Source organism: Scyliorhinus canicula, chromosome 7, assembly GCF_902713615.1.
Source record: "Scyliorhinus canicula chromosome 7, sScyCan1.1, whole genome shotgun sequence".
NCBI lineage: Eukaryota > Metazoa > Chordata > Chondrichthyes > Carcharhiniformes > Scyliorhinidae > Scyliorhinus > Scyliorhinus canicula.
The window spans coordinates 126,835,342-126,852,264 of NC_052152.1; the positions used below are offsets into that span (position 1 = coordinate 126,835,342).

A 16,923-nucleotide genomic window follows, 5' to 3' on the forward strand; every position below is an offset into this window, starting at 1 on the left:
GGAGCTGGATTGAGTGAAAACGTCATCAAAACAAACAACAGATCGGAGGAGGGATGGGGTGTGGGTGGTTGAGGTGTGGGGTGTTTTTCCAGGATACACATCCGGAGTGAGACTCATCCAGAGTGGGGATTGCAACTTGGTAATTTGGTGCAGTGAGGTAAATCAGGGAAGGTAAGTGGAAAATCTAATTCTGCTGTTTTTCAGTTAAAAGTGCAGTGTGTAGCTTAGTGTCTGATTGGTTGAAGCTGCCCCCACCCTAATTGCTGAGAGGCAGTTATCTGTCAATCACCTGAGGCCTGTTTAGGGACACATTGTATTCTTCTCTTTGAAGTTAAGGTATTTTTTGAGTCATCGATTAGCTGAGGTCTGTATAAAAGACAGACAGAGAGCGCACTCAGTAAGCTAGCGCTTTTCCAGGAGACACATCCGGAGTGCGGATTGCAACTTGGTAATTTGGTGCAGTGAGGTAATTCGGTGCAGCGTGAGAAGGTGCTTTTTCAGAGGTGCTTTTTAACCCTGGTAAATGACTGGTAAGTAGATTTTCTTTTCATTCTTTTCATTGTCTAATTTATTTATTTTTATTTTGAAATTGTTGTTGTATAAGTTTACCTAAGGTTTAAGACATGGCAGGAGATCCCAGACCCGTGTCATGCTCCTCGTGTGCGATGTGGGAGCTCAGGGATACGTTCACTGCCCCTGGCTCTTTCACGTGCAAGAAGTGTGTTCAGTTGCAGCTCTTGTTAGACCGCTTGATGGCTCTGGAGCTGCAGATGGACTCACTTTGGAGCATCCGCGATGCTGAGGACGTCGTGGATAGCACGTTTAGCGAGTTGGCCACACCGCAGGTGAAAATTAATGAGGGAGATAGAAAATGGGTGACCAAAAGAAAGAGCAAGAGTAGGAAGGCAGTGCAGGTGTCCCCTGCGGTCATCTCCCTGCAAAACAGATATACCGCTTTGGATACTGTTGAGGGAGATGGCTCACCAGGGGAAGGCAGCAGAGGCCAGGTTCATGGCACCGTGGCTGGCTCTGCTGCACAGCAGGGCAGGAAGAAAAATGGCAGGGCTATAGTGATAGGGGACTCGATCGTAAGGGGAATAGATAGGCGGTTCTGTGGACGCAATCGAGACTCCAGGATGGTATGTTGCCTCCCTGGTGCAAGGGTCAAGGATGTCTCGGAGCGGCTACAGGACATTCGGGGGGGGGGGGGGTGAACAGCCAGCTGTCGTGGTGCACATAGGCACCAACGATATAGGTAAAAAATGGGATGAGGTCCTACAAGCGGAATTCAGGGAGTTAGGAGTTAAACTAAAAAGTAGGACCTCAAAGGTAGTAATCTCAGGATTGCTACCAGTGCCACGAGCTAGTCAGAGTAGGAATGTCAGGATAGATAGGATGAATGCGTGGCTCGAGAGATGGTGCAAGAGGGAGGGATTCAAATTCCTGGGGCATTGGGACCGGTTCTGGGGGAGGTGGGACCAGTACAAACCGGACGGTCTGCACCTGGGCAGGACTGGAACCGATGTCTTAGGGGGGGTGTTTTCTAGAGCTGTTGGGGAGGGTTTAAACTAATGTGGCAGGGGGATGGGAACCGATGTTGGAAGGTAGTAAAACAGGGACAGAAGCAAAAGGAAGTAAGGGGAAAAGTGCAAGGCAGAGAAGACAGTCAAAAATCCAAAAGGGCGACAGTACAAGGTACAGTGACTGAGGGGAGCTCAGTGAATAGGCCCAGTAATAACAAAAGGAATAAAACTGGAGATGCAAAGATTCAAAACAGAGGTTAAAAAACCAATATAAGTGTACTTTACCTGAATGCTCGTAGTATTCGGAATAAAGTAAATGAGTTGATGGCACAAATCATCGTAAATGACTATGATTTAGTGGCCATTACTGAAACATGGTTAAAGGATGGTCACGACTGGAAGTTAAATATCCGAGGGTATCAAACTATTCGGAAGGACAGAGTGGATGGTAAGGGAGGTGGTGTTGCTCAGTTATTTCAGGATGACATCCGGGCAATAGTAAGGGATGACATCGGTGCTATGGAGGATAAGGTTGAATCCATTTGGGTGGAAATCAGGAATAGTAAGGCGAAAAAGTCACTGATAGGAGTAGTCTATCGGCCACCAAATAGTAACGTTATGGTGGGGCAGGCAATAAACAAAGAAATAACTGATGCATGTAGAAATGGTACAGCAGTTATCATGGGGGATTTTAATCTACATGTCGAATGGTTTAACCAGGTCGGTCAAGGCAACCTTGAGGAGGAGTTTATAGAATGTATCCGCGATAGTTTCCTAGAACAGTATGTAATGGAACCTACGAGGGAACAAGCGGTCCTAGATCTTGTCCTGTGTAATGAGACAGGATTGATTCATGATCTCATAGTTAGGGATCCTCTCGGAAGGAGCGATCACAATATGGTGGAATTTAAAATACAGATGGAGGGTGAGAAAGTAAAATCAAATACTAGTGTTTTGTGTTTAAACAAAGGAGATTACAAGGGGACGAGAGAAGAACTAGCTAAGGTAGACTGGGAGCTATGACTTCATGGTGGAACAGTTGAGGAACAGTGGAGAACCTTCCAAGTGATTTTTCACAGTGCTCAGCAAAGGTTTATACCAACAAAAAGGAAGGACGGTAGAAAGAGGGAAAATCGACCGTTGATATCTAAGGAAATAAGGGAGTGTATCAAATTGAAGGAAAAAGCTTATAAAGTGGTAAAGATTGCTGGGAGATTAGAGGACTGGGAAATCTTAAGGGGGCAACAGAAAGCTACTAAAAAGCTATAAAGAAGAGTAAGATAGAGTATGAGAGTAAACTTGCTCAGAATATAAAAACAGACAGTAAAAGTTTTTACAAATATATAAAACAAAAAAGAGTGGCTAAGGTCACTATTGGTCCTTTAGAGAATGAGAAGGGAGTTTTAATAATGGGAAATGAGGAAATGGCTGAGGAACTGAACAGGTTTTTTGGGTCGGTTTTCACAGTAGAAGACACAAATAACATGCCAGCGACTGATAGAAATGAGGCTATGACAGGTGAGGACCTTGAGAGGATTGTTATCACTAAGGAGGGAGTGATGGGCAAGCTAATGGGGCTAAAGGTAGACAAGTCTCCTGGCCCTGATGGAATGCATCCCAGAGTGCTAAAGGAGATGGCTAGGGAAATTGCAGATGCACTCGTGATAATTTACCGAAATTCACTAGACTCTGGGGTGGTCCTGGTGGATTGGAAATTAGCAAACGTGACACCACTGTTTAAAAAAGGAGGTAGGCAGAAAGCAGGAAATTATAGGCCAGTGAGCTTAACTTCGGTAGTAGGGAAGATGCTGGAATCTATCATCAAGGAAGAAATAGCGAGGCATCTGGTTAGAAATTGTCCCATTGGGCAGACGCAGCATGGGTTCATAAAGGGCAGGTCATGCCTAACCAATTTAGTGGAATTTTTTGAGGACATTACCAGTGCAGTAGATAACGGGGAGCCGATGGATGTGGTATATCTGGATTTCCAGAAAGCCTTTGACAAGGTGCCACACAAAAGGTTGCTGCATAAGATAAAGATGCATGGCATTAAGGGTAAAGTAGTAGCATGGATAGAGGATTGGTTAATTAATAGAAAGCAAAGAGTGGGGATTAATGGGTGTTTCTCTGGTTGGCAATCAGTAGCTAGTGGTGTCCCTCAGGTATCCGTGTTGGGCCCACAATTGTTCACAATTTGCATAGATGATTTGGAGTTGGGGACCAAGGGCAATGTGTCCAAGTTTGCAGATGACACTAAGATGAGTGGTAAAGTGAAAAGTGCAGAGGATACTGGACGTCTGCAGAGGGATTTGGATAGGTTAAGTGAATAGGCTAGGGTCTGGCAGATGGAATACAATGTTGACAAATGTGAGGTTATCCATTTTGGTAGGAATAACAGCAAACGGGATTATTATTTAAACGATAAAATATTAAAGCATGCCGCTGTTCAGAGAGACTTGGGTGTGCTAGTGCATGAGTCACAGAAGGTTGGTTTACAGGTGCAACAGGTGATTAAGAAGGCAAGTGGAATTTTGTCCTTCATTGCTAGAGGGATGGAGTTTAAGACAAGGAGGTTATGTTGCAATTGTATAAGGTGTTAGTGAGGACACACCTGGAGTATTGTGTTCAGTTTTGGTCTCCTTACTTGAGAAAGGACGTACTGGCACTGGAGGGTGTGCAGAGGAGATTCACTAGGTTAATCCCAGAGCTGAAGGGGTTGGATTATGAGGAGAGGTTGAGTAGACTGGGACTGTACTCGTTGGAATTTAGAAGGATGAGGGGGGATCTTATAGAAACATTTAAAATTATGAAGGGAATAGATAGGATAGATGCGGGCAGATTGTTTCCACTGGCGGGTGAAAGCAGAACTAGGGGACATAGCCTCAAAATAAGGGGAAGTACATAGAACATAGAACAGTACAGCACAGAACAGGCCCTTCGGCCCTCGGTGTTGTGCCGAGCAATGATCACCCTACTTAAACCCACGTAACCCGTATACCCGTAACCCAACAATCCCCCCATTAACCTTACACTACGGGCAATTTAGCATGGCCAATCCACCTAACCCGCACATCTTTGGACTGTGGGAGGAAACCGGAGCACCCGGAGGAAACCCACGCACACACGGGGAGGACGTGCAGACTCCACACAGACAGTGACCCAGCCGGGAATTGAACCTGGGACCCTGGAGCTGTGAAGCATTGATGCTAACCACCATGCTACCGTGAGGCCCAAAAAAGTAGATTTAGGACTAAGTTTAGGATGAACTTCTTCACCCAAAGGGTTGTGAATCTATGGAATTCCTTGCCCAGTGAAGCAGTTAAGGCTCCTTCATTACATGTTTTTAAGGTAAAGATAGATAGTTTTTTGAAGAATAAAGGGATTAAGGGTTATGGTGTTCGGGCTGGAAAGTGGAGCTGAGTCCACAAAAGATAAGCCAGTGTGTTGGTGGGTGGGGAGGGGGGGGGTGTGTTGGTGGGTGGGGAGGGAGGGGGTGGTTAGGGGAGGGCGGGGGTGGTTAGGGGAGGGAGGGGGGTGTTGGTGGGGCGGGAGGGGGTGGTTAGGGGAGGGAGGGGGTGGTTAGGGGAGGGAGGGGTGTTGGTGGTTAGGGGAGGGAGGGGGTGGTTTGGGGAGGGAGGGGGTGGGTAGGGGAGGGAGGGGGGGTGTTGGTGGTTAGGGGAGGGAGGGGGGTGTTGGTGGTTAGGGGAGGGAGGGGGGTGTTGGTGGTTAGGAGAGGGAGGGGGGTGTTGGTGGTTAGGGGAGGGAGGGGGGTGTTGGTGGTTAGGGGAGGGAGGGGGGTGTTGGTGGTTAGGGGAGGGAGGGGGGTGTTGGTGGTTAGGGGAGGGAGGGCGGTGTTGGTGGTTAGGGGAGGGAGGGGGCTGTTGGTGGTTAGGGGAGGGAGGGGGGTGTTGGTGGTTAGGGGAGGGAGGGGGTGGTTAGGGGAGGGAGGGGGGTGGTTAGGGGAGGGAGGGGGTGGTTAGGGGAGGGAGGGGGTGGTTAGGAGAGGGAGGGGGTGGTTAGGGGAGGGGGGTGTTGGTGGTTAGGGGAGGGAGGGGGGGTGTTGGTGGTTAGGGGAGGGAGGGGGGTGTTGGTGGTTAGGGGAGGGAGGGGGGTGTTGGTGGTTAGGGGAGGGAGGGGGGTGTTGGTGGTTACGGGAGGGAGGGGGTGGTTAGGGGAGGGAGGGGGGGGTGTTGGTGGTTAGGGGAGGGAGCGGGGTGTTGGTGGTTAGGGGAGGGAGGGGGGGTGTTGGTGGTGTTAGAACACAGAACAGTACAGGCCCTTCAGCCCTCGATGTTGCGCCGACCTGTGAAGCCACTCTAAAGCCCATCCACACTATTCCCTTATCATCCATATCACCTCACACTTTTCTGCATTAAACTCTCAGCCCGCTCTGCAGCTCATCTATGTCCCTCTGTAACCTATAACATCCTTCAGCACTATCCACAACTCCACCGACTTTAGTGTCACCTGCAAATTTACTCACCCATCCTTCTACGCCCTCCAGGTCATTTATAAAAATGACAAACAGCAGTGGCCTCAAAACAGATCCTTGTGGCACACCACTAGTAACTGGACTCCAGTCTGAACATTTCCCATCAACCACCATCTTCTTCCAGCTAGCCAATTTCTGATCCAAACTGCTAAATCACCCTGAATCCCATGCCTCTGTATTTTCTGCAATAGCCTACCGTGGGGAACCTTATCAAACGCTTTACTGATATCCATATACACCACATCAACTGCTTTACCCTCATCCACCTGTTTGGTCACCTTCTCAAAGAACTCAATAAGGTTTGTGAGGCATGACATACCCTTCACAAAACCGTATTGACTATCCCTAATCAAATTATTCCTTTCTAGATGGTTATAAATCCTATCTCTTATAAACCTTTCCAAGACTTTGCCCACAACAGAAGTAAGGCTCACTGGTCTATAGTTACCGGGGTTATCACTACTCCCCTTCTTGAACAAGGGGACAACATTTGCTATCCTCCAGTCTTCTGGCACTATTCCTGCCGACAATGACGACATAAAGATCAAAGCCAAAGGCTCAGCAATCTCCTCCCTCGCTTCCCAGAGAATCCTAGGATGAATCCCATCCGGCCCAGGTGATTTATCTATTTTCACACTTTCCAGAATTGCTAACACCTCCTCCTTATGAACCTCTAGCCCTTCTAGTCTAGTAGCCTGTATCTCAGTATTCTCCTCGACAACATTGTCTTTTTCCTGCGTGAATAATGACGAAAAATATTCATTTAGCACCTCCTATCTCCTCGGACTCCACACACAACTTCCCACTACTGTCCTTGACTGGCCCTACTCTTACCCTAGTCATTCTATTATTCCTGACATACCTATAGAAAGCTTTAGGGTTATCCTTGACCCTACCTACCAAAGACTTCTCATGTCCCCTCCTGGCTCTTCTTAGCTCTCTCTTTAGGTCCTTCCTAGCTAACTTGTAATTCTCGAGCGCCCTAACTGAACCTTCACGTCTCATGTTTACATCCTTCTTCCTCTTGACAAGTGACAACTACTTTAGTAAACCACGGTTCCCTCGCTCGACCACTTCCTCCCTGCCTGACAGGTACATACTTATCAAGGACACGCAGTAGCCGTTCCTTGAACGAGCTGCACATTTAAATTGTGCCCATCCCCTGCAGTTTCCTTCCCCATCCTAAGTCTTGCCTCATCGCATCATAATTGCCTTTTCCCCAGCTATAACTCTTGCCCTGCGGTATATACCTATCCCGTTCCATCGCTAATGTAAACATAACTGAATTGTGGTCATTATCACCAAAGTGCTCACCTACCTCCAAATCTAGCACCTGTCCTGGTTCATTACCCAGTACCAAATCCAACCTGGCCTCGCCTCTTGTTGGCCTATCTACATACTGTGTCAGGAAACCCTCCTGCACACATTGGACAAAAACGGACCCATCTAAAGTACTCTATCTATAGCGTTTCCAGTCAATATTTGGAAGGTTAAAGTCCCCCATAACAACTACCCTGTTACTTTCGCTCCTATCCAGGATCATCTTTGCAATCCTTTCCTCTACATCTCTGGAACTTTTCAGAGGCCTATAGAAAACTCCCAACAGGGTGACCTCTCCTGTTTCTAACCTCAGCCTGTACTACCTCAGTCGTCGAGTCCTCATCAAACGTCCTTTCTACCACCGTAATACTGTCCTTGACTAACAATGCCACCCCTCCACCTCTTTTACCACCTTCCCTGAGCTTACTGAAATATCTAAACCCTGGAACTTGCAACAACCATTCCTGTCCCTGCTCTAGCCATGTCTCCGAAATGGCTACAACATCGAAGTCCCAGGTACCAACCCATGCTGCAAGTTCACCCACCTCACTACCCTCAACCACCTGTATACTGGAGCTACAATTCAGGTTCCCAACCCCCTGCTGAATTAGTTTGAACCCTCCCGCAGAGCATTAGCAAATTCTCCCCCCCCCCCCCCCCCCAAAGGATATTGGTACCCCTCTGGTCCAGGTGTACACTATCCCATTTGTAGAGGTCCCACCTACCCCAGAATGAGCCCCAATTACCCAGCTATCTGAAACCCTCCCTCCTGCACCATCCCTGCAGCCACGTGTTCAACTGCTCTCTCCTTATTCCTCGAACCCCTCCTCCATATCCTCTCCCAACTCTTCCTCCCACAGCTCCGTAAACTGCTAACACTAACCCTCTTCTCCAGTCCCCCTGTCGTCAGCACCTCCTCCGGCAATGTGGAGGCCGGCTCCACTGGGAAGCTCTGTACCTCCTTTCTGGCAAAATCTCGAACCTGCATGTATCTAAATATTTCCCCCTGCTCCAGCCCATACTTCGCTTCCAGCTCCATCAATCCTGCAAACCCACCCAGAAGAAACAAATCTTTTAGTGTCTTAATCCCCTTCTCTGCCCATTTCCGAAAACTTCCATCCCACTCCCGTGGCTCAAATCTGTGGTTCCCCCAAATCGGCATTTCCCTTGACCCTGCCCCCAACCCGAAGTGTTGGCGAAACTGCCTCCAAATGGACTTCCGGTGGTGGCGATGATTGAGTAAGCCGCACATTCGGTGGCTCTCACTCCAGCGGGATTTGAGGACCTGGTTCCCCGGTTTTGCGGGACTGCGGAGCGCTGGAAAGACGGACACTGAGGTGCTGAGGAACGGGCAGAGCTGCATGGAACCGCGGGAGAGCAGAAAGCAGCGAAAAACGGGAGAGGAAAGGACAAAGGCAAGGTGCAGGGGAAACTGACCCGGGAGCCAAGGTGGCAGACCTACGGACCTCAGACCCGGCGATCCAGCAAGCGCTGGAAAACATGCTGCAGGTGATAAAAAGCAGTTTTGAATCGTTGAAGCGGGATAACTTGGACCCACTTCAGAAGGCAGTGGATCAATTCAACCAGAGATTGGATGCCCAGGATGAAAAAGTTAAGGAGCTGGGGGAGGCGGTGGAGGAGCAGGCGGACGCGCAGACGATTGCTGTGCTAGAAGTTGATGGGTTGAAGGAGAGACAGAGTAGAGGAGCTGGAAAATAGAGCCCGCAGACAAAATCTCAGGATCATGGGCCTCCCGGAGGGGCTGAGGGAGCAGATGCCACAGCGTTTGTGGCTGATCTGTTGATGCAGCTGATGGGGGCTGAAACCTTTCCAGGACCGCTGGAGCTGGAGGGGGCACACAGAATACAGGTGAGACAGATGCGTCTGGGGGGTACACACACCCCCCCCCCCCCCCCCCGGTCTGATGGTGATCAGGTTCCACAGGTTTGTGGAGAAGGAGCGGATGCTGCAGTGGGCAAAGTGTGCTCAGAGCAGCATGTGTAATAACGATGTTCTTCACATTGATCAGGACCTAAGCCAGGAGGTGGCCAGGCGTCGAGCAGCCTTTAAACAAGTTAAGGAGGTTTTATGTAAAAAGCACGTGAAGTTTGGTCTGCTCTTCCCGGCCCGTCTTTGGGTCACGCATCAGGGCCGACACCATTACTTTTCTGAGCCCGTAGAAGCGATGGACTTCGCGAGGGATCAGGGTCTGGTCCCGAAAAAAGGACCCACGGACGCAAGCTAGGGTCCGAGAGGTATTGTTTGGGGGGATGCCTACTGTGCCTGGACTGACGGTCAACTGTTTACTGCTTTAAAGGTGCCATGTGTTGTATTTTTGGCAGCTTTTGCCTACGGGGGCGGGGGAGGGAATCCCCCTCTCGTATGCTCTTTTTTTCTCTCCTTTTTTTTGCTTTTGTTGATGCCTTTTGTCGTGTTCTTTGGCTGTGTTGGAGCCTTCATTGTAACATAAAGGTGGCCGGTAAGCAATGGGAATTAAAGATGTTGGTTGGGGTTTTTATGTCTCTGGTTTTTACGTTTGTTTTGGGTGGGTGATGTACAGGTACTGTGCTACTGTGCTGATATTTTATTAATGCTCAGAAAGGGACGTGGGTTAACACTTATCTGTGCACACAGCTGGAACTGTATTGTACCCGGAGCAGCCTCACGGTGCTGTTTGATGTCTCCATCTTGTTTGATCTTTCCCATTTTAGTGAGATTGCTCCAGTGGGTTGGAGTGGGGGATGGGGTGTTAATGAGTGGGGAGCCGAGGTCGGGGAAACAATAGGAGTGAGACAAGTGGGCGCCGGAGGGATGAGTCACCGGGCTAGCAGATTGGCTAGTCATGTGGGGGGTGTGAATACAGCCAGTAGATGGCAGGGGTGGGGTTATCGGGAGATGTTGCTTGGGGGGGGGGAGGGGGGGTTAAGTTATTCTGCTGACGTGGGAGGGGTCTGAAGTAGATAATGGAGAGCAGGTCGATTGTGGAGGCGGCCAAGAGCGGCGCAGCACATGGGCCGGGGGCGGGCCCAAGAAAGGTTATGGCTGACGGCGTGGGTTGGGGGGGTGGGGGGGGGGGAGGAGTGTGCCCCCCCCCCCCCCCCCCCCAACCAAGCTGATCATCTGGAATGTCAGAGGATTAAATGGGCCAGTCAAAAGGGCACGTGTGTTCGCGCACTTGCGGGCTCTAAAGGCGGAAGTAATTATGTTGCAGGAGACACATTTGAAAATATCTGACCAGACTGGGCCAAGGAAGGGCTGGATCAGCCAGGTCTTCCACTCGGGCTTGGGCTCTAAGTCCAGGGGGTAGCAATTATGATCAATAAGCGGGTTCAATTTGAGGCGGACGGTGTAATTGCAGATGAGGGGTGGGGCAGATTCCTTATGGTAAGGGGCAAACTGGAGGGGAGAAGAGTGGTGCTGGTGAACATATATTCTCCGAACTGGGACGACGTTAACTTTATTAAAAGAGTGCTGGGGAAAATCCCAGACCTAGACTCACGCAAGTTGTTGATGGGGGGGGGCGGGTGGGGGACTTTAATACGGTCCTCGACCCGGGGCTAGACCGGTCATGTCCCAGAACGGGTGGGCTCCCAGTAATGGCAAGGGAGCTGAAAGGCTTCATGGAGCAATGGGGGGCAGTGGACCCATGGAGAGCCAGACAGCCGACGGGAAGGGGCTACTCGTTTTACTCTCTTGTTCATAAAGTATACTCTAGAATTGATTTCTTTATCTTGAGCAGGGACTGTGTAGGGGAGGTAAAGAATACGGAATACTCGGCAATCGCTATTTCGGACCATGCCCCACATTGGGTGGACCTGCAGGTCAGTGGGGCGAATTACCAATGCCCGCAATGGAGGTTAGATGTAGGATTGTTGTCGGAGGAGGGGATATGTGAGAGACTGCGGAAGTGTGTGCAAAATTACTTGCAGGTGAACGATACGGGGCAGGTTTCAGCAGCGACCCTGTGGGAAGCGATGAAGGCAGTAGTGCGGGGAGAGCTGATTTCAATTCGGGCTCACAGGGATAGGGCGGACAGAGCAGAAATGGATAGATTGGTTAAGGAGATCCACCGGATAGACGAGGAGCATGCGGGGTACCCGGGGGACCTACTCGGGGAAAGACGGAAACTGCAGGCGGAACTGGGAGTGCTATTGGGATGGCAAGGGGAGTGGTGTGTGAGCATGGAGAGAAGGCCAGCAGATTGCTAGCACAGCAACTCTGGAAGAGGGAGGCTCGCCACGGTCCTGGCAATTAGAATTGAGGACTGCGTACCGGGGGTGATTGGGGATGACCAAACAGGGTTTGTTAAAAGCAGGCAGCTGACAGCCAACGTGAGAAGATTGCTTAATGTGATTATTATGCCCCCTACGGGCAAGGAGGTGGAAGCAGTGGTAGCAATGGACGCTGAGAAGGCCTTCAACCGGGTGGAGTGGGACTATCTGTGGGAGGTACTCAGACGGTTTGGGTTCGGGGAGGGACTTGTTAACTGGGTCAGACTATTGTACCAGGGCCCAAAAGCTAGCGTTAGGACGAACAGGATATGTCAGACTACATCGCGGGACTAAACATGGATGCCCACTCTCCCCGTTGCTGTACACGCTGGCCATAGAACCGTTGGCGATTGCGCTGAGAACTGCAAAGGGGTGGAAGGGAATGACGAGGGGGTGTGGAGCACCGGGTCTCTCACTATGCGGATGACCTGCACCTATATGTGTCAGACCCACTGGCCGGGATGGAAAATATACTGGAAATATTGAGGAAGTTTGGCCGGTTCTCAGGGTACAAATTAAATATGGCCAAGTGTGAGATGTTTGTAGTGCAGGCAAGGGGCCAGGATAATAGACTGAAGGAGCTGCCATTCCCGCGGGTGAGGAAGGCAATGCTTGAAAGGAGCCGCAGCGAGGGAGGACTCTCATTGCCGAATCTGATCAACTACTACTGGGTGGCTAACATAGCCATGATAAGGAAATGGATGGTGGGGACGGGGTCTATCTGGGAGCGGGTGGAGGCGGCTTCGTGTAGGGGCACCAGTTTGGCAGCCCTCCAGTTTGGCAGCCCTCGGCTCCCCTACCGCTTGCACCGGCCAGGTACTCCACCAGCCCGGTAGTGGGGGCGGCCCTGCGAATTTGGGGCCAGTGGAGGAGGCATGTAGGGGACATGGGTGCGTCAGTCTGGGCTCCAATTTGTGATAACCATTGACTCGCCCCTGGGAACATGGATGGAGGGTTTCGAACATGGCGGCGGGTGGGGGTGAGGAGGGTGGGCGATATGTTCCTGGAGGGGAGCTTTGCGAGTCTGAGGGGTTTGGGGGAGAAAGCTGTGCTGGAAAGAGGAAATCACCTTAGGTACTTACAGGTGCGAGACTTTGTACGCAGACAGGTCCCATCCTTCCCACGCCTCCCACCAATAGGCATTCAGGACAGAATAGTCTCAAGAGGAGAAGGAGGAGAGGGTAGAGTCTCGGATATCTACAAGGTGCTCATGAAGGGGGAAGAATCCCAGACGGAGGAGCTGAAACTCAAATGGGAGGAGGAACTCTGGGGAGTTGGAGGACGGGGTATGGGCGGAAGCCCAGAGTAGGGTAAACTCAACCGCAACATGTGCCAGGCTCAGCCTGATTCAGTTTAAGGTCGTTCTCTGGGCCCACATGACGGTGGCTCGGATGAGCAAATTCTTTGAGGTAGAGGACAAGTGCGCTAGATGCGCAGGAGGACCACGTTCGCATGTTTTGGGCATACCATAAGCTCAGGGGGTACTGGGAGGGATTTGCGGGGGTCATGTCCCGGGTGCTGAAAACTAGGGTGGTGATGAGTCCAGAGGTGGCAATTTTCGGGGTTTCCGGAGTCCAGGAGGAGAAAGGCCACATTTGGAATACTGCGTGCAGTTCTGGTCGCCACATTACCAGAAGGATGTGGATGCCTTGGAGAGGGTGCAGAGGAAGTTCACCAGGATGTTGCCTGGTATGGAGGGGGCTAGCTATGAAGAAAGGTTGAGTAGATTAGGATTGTTTTCGTTGGAAAGACGGAGGTTGAGGGGGGACCTGATTGAGGTCTACAAAATTATGAGAGGTGTGGACAGCAACAAGCTTTTCCCAAGAGTGGGGGTGTCAGTTACAAGGGGTCACGATTTCAAGGTGAGAGGGGGAAAGTTTAAGGGAGATGTGCGTGGAAAGTTTTTTACGCAGAGGGTGGTGGGTGCCTGGAACGCTTTACCAGCGGAGGTGGTAGAGGCGGGCACGATAGCATCATTTATGAAGCATCTAGACAGGTATATGAATGGGCGGGAACAGAGGGAAGTAGACCTTGGAAAATAGGCAACAGGTTTAGATAAAGGATCTGGATCGGTGCAGGCTGGGAGGGCCGAAGGGCCTGTTCCTGTGCTGTAATTTTCTTTGTTCTTTGTTCTTTGTTTTGGCCTTTGCTTCCCTGATAACCCGACGACGAATACTGCTGGCATGGAGGGACCCGAAGACCGAACTATGGCTTTCGGACATGTCAAGTTTTCTGGGTATGGAAAAAATCAAGTTCGTCTTGAGGGGATCTGTATTGGGGTTCGCCCAAAGGTGGCAACCATTCATCGACTTCTTCGCGGGAGAGTGAACATCAGCAGGCAGAGGGGGCAGATTAGAGTAGAGTAGTGTCTATGGGAGAGGAGCTGGTATGTGCATTATGGTTTGGTTGAAGTGTTGGTTTTCCATTGATGTTTGCATATTTCTGTAATCTGTAACTGTTTACAATGCCAAAAAATACCTCAATAAAATTGTTGAAAAAAAAAGAAACTGCCTCCAAATTCTCAATGAAGCTATTATTACTGTACTCCCTGAGTATTTCCCTGGGGCCATCGTGTGCGGCACTGTTGCTAGTGCTTTCAGTCCCAACCCTTTACACAAACTCTCCTCCATTCTGACCTACTGGGAATCAACCCCTCTGACTCAGCCCCGAACCTTCTCCACAATCGCCGCCCAGTAGAAATACATCAGGTTCGGAAGACCCAAATCCCCTGCCTGCCTTCCCCACTGTAGCAGCACCTTCTAACTCTGGCCACCTTCCCTCCCCATTTAAACAAAATAATCCTTCCCTCAATCTCTGAAAAAAGCCTTTGGCAGGAAAATCGGCAGGCATTGAAAAATAAACAGGAATCGCGGCAACACGTTCATTTTAACCGCCTGTACCCGACCCGCCAGTGACAGAGGGAGACCTTCCCACCTTGCCAGATCAGCTTTCACTCTCCCCACCAAACTGAAATGCCTGTGGTGCCCCCTCCACTCCACTCCAGGGTAACCTGCACCCCCAGGTACCTAAAGTGAGTCCCTGCCCTACGGAATGGCAGCCCACCCACCCCTGCCCCCACACCTGGCCGAGACACCACAAAATACTCTTGTCTAGATTTTGTTTGTACCCCGAGAAAGACCCAAACACTCAAAGCAGCTACAATATTCCCCCTATCGACACACTCGGTTCCGACACGTATAACAGCAAGTCATCGGCATACAAGGACACCCTATGCTCTATCCCCAACCGCACTATTCCTTTCCATACCCCCGAACCTCTTAATGCGATGGCCAATGGCTCAATCGCGAGTGCAAACAGCAGAGGGGACATAGTACATCCCTGTCTGGTCCCACGGTGGAGAGAAAAGTATCCCGAGCTGATGTTGTTTGTGTGGACACTCGCCCTCGGCTCCTTCTATAGTAGCTTTACCCAGTTCACAAATATTGGTCCAATCCCAAACGCCTTCTCAGCGTCCAATGCCACAACCACCTCTGTTTCCTTGCCCTCTGCTGGTACCATAACAACATTCAATACCCTTCTAACGTTTGAAAAGAGCTGCCTCCCTCTCTCGAACCCCGTCTGATCTTCACCTATCACCTTCGGGAGACACTCCACCAGCCTACCTGCCAGTACCTTCGCCAATACTTTTGCGTGCAGATTCAGAAGTGATATGGGCCTATACGACTCACACTCCGTCGGATCCTTATCTTTTTTTAGCAACAAGGAAATCGATGCCTGCCCCAAGGTTTGTGGCAACACCCCCTTTCCTATCGCCTCTTCAAACATCCCCACCATCAGGGGTGCCACCTTATCCTTGAATTTTTTTATAATATTCCACCGGAAACCCATCCGGCCCTGCCACCTTCCCCGACTGCATCCTCCCAATTGCATCTTTTATCTCCTGCTCCACTATCTCCCCCTCTAATGTAGCCCTGTCCCCCTCCCCTAACCTAGGGTACTCCAACCCATATAGAAATTCCTGCATCGCCCGGTCTCTCCCAGGTGGCTCTGACCTGTACAACCTCATAAAATTTCTCAAAGACCTTGTTAATAAGATCCGGAGCCACCACCAACTTCCCAGCCCCATCCCTCACCTGAACAATTTCCCTTACCGCTGCCTCCCTCCAGAGCTGACCTGCTAACATCCACCCCCACCTTATCTCCATGTTCGTAAACTGCACCCCTTGCTCTGCTCAGTTGGTGCACTGCCTTCCTGGTGGATAGTCGGTCAAAGCTCGCCTGTAGTTCCTTCCTCTTTTCCAATTTCCCTGGATCCCCATCTTCTGCATAACTCCTATCGACCTCCAACCTCTCATCTATTACCCTCTGCTGCTCCAACCTCTCCTCTTTGTCCACCCTGGCATTAAACAAAATCACCTCACCCCTCACCACCAGATAACGGCTTTCAACACCTCACCCATACAGTTGAACCTACATATTCCTCAATTACCGTTTCAATTTTGTCACAGAACCCTTGGTCCCCCAAAAGTCCCACATCTAATTTCCACCCCGGCCTCTGCGCTACCCCCTCCTCCAGTACCATATCCACCCAATGCGGAGCATGATCTGATACTGCAATTGCTGAGTATTCCGACCCCTTAACCCCAGCCAGCAAAGCCTTCCCCACCACAAAAACGTTGATCCGCGAGTATACCTTGTGGACTGCTGAGAAAAACGAGTACTCGCGTTTCCTCGGGTGCAGAAACCTTGAAGGCTCCACCCCTCCCATTTCCACCATTATCCCAGCCAACGCTTCCCCCCCCCCCCCCCCCCCCCCCCCCCCCCCCCCCCCCCGGATGGGACCTGCGAGTGCTGCCGTGACCTGTCCAACCATGGCGCTTGCACCAAGTTCCAGTCCCCCCCCCCCCCCAACCATCAGTTCGTGTGTGTCCAAGTCGGGGATGGCCCCATGCAAATACCGCATCGTCCCAATTGGGACTGTATACACTTAACGGCATCACTAACCTCTCCAGCGCCCTTGTCACAATCACGCATCTACCCCCCCCTGATCTGCCACCATCTTCCCCATCTGAAAACGTACTCTTTTGCTGACCGTTACCACTACCCCTCGAACCCGTCTGTCAAATCCAGAGTGAAACACCTGACTAACCCAGCCCTTTATAAGTCTCACCTGGTTAATCTTTCCCAGTTAAGAGCTTTTATTCCTCTCCCATCCTTATTCTTTTCCATAACTATCCTAAATCTAACTAAATTATGGTCTCTACCTTCAAAATGCTCACCTACTGATGCGCCTGGGCTCATTAGGTCTTTGTTGGGCTTTCTAACTGGCTAAAAAACTTCTGGATGCCATTTAAGA

General features: G+C 50.6%; 1 protein-coding gene across 2 annotated transcripts in view; it reads left to right on the top strand.

Annotated features, from left to right (window-relative positions):
* The window catches only part of LOC119969356 (phospholipid transfer protein), a 268,237-nt gene that overhangs the window by 519 nt on the left and 250,795 nt on the right, over window positions 1-16,923 (top strand). Inside the window, exon 1 of one of the 2 annotated variants that reach the window (XM_038802891.1) lies at window positions 34-171. The exons of the other annotated variant lie outside the window; for it this stretch is intronic. The gene's annotated coding sequence lies outside the window, so the exon portion shown is untranslated. Of the gene's footprint in view, window positions 1-33; window positions 172-16,923 lie in introns of those variants that run through there. 2 annotated transcript variants of the gene reach the window in all.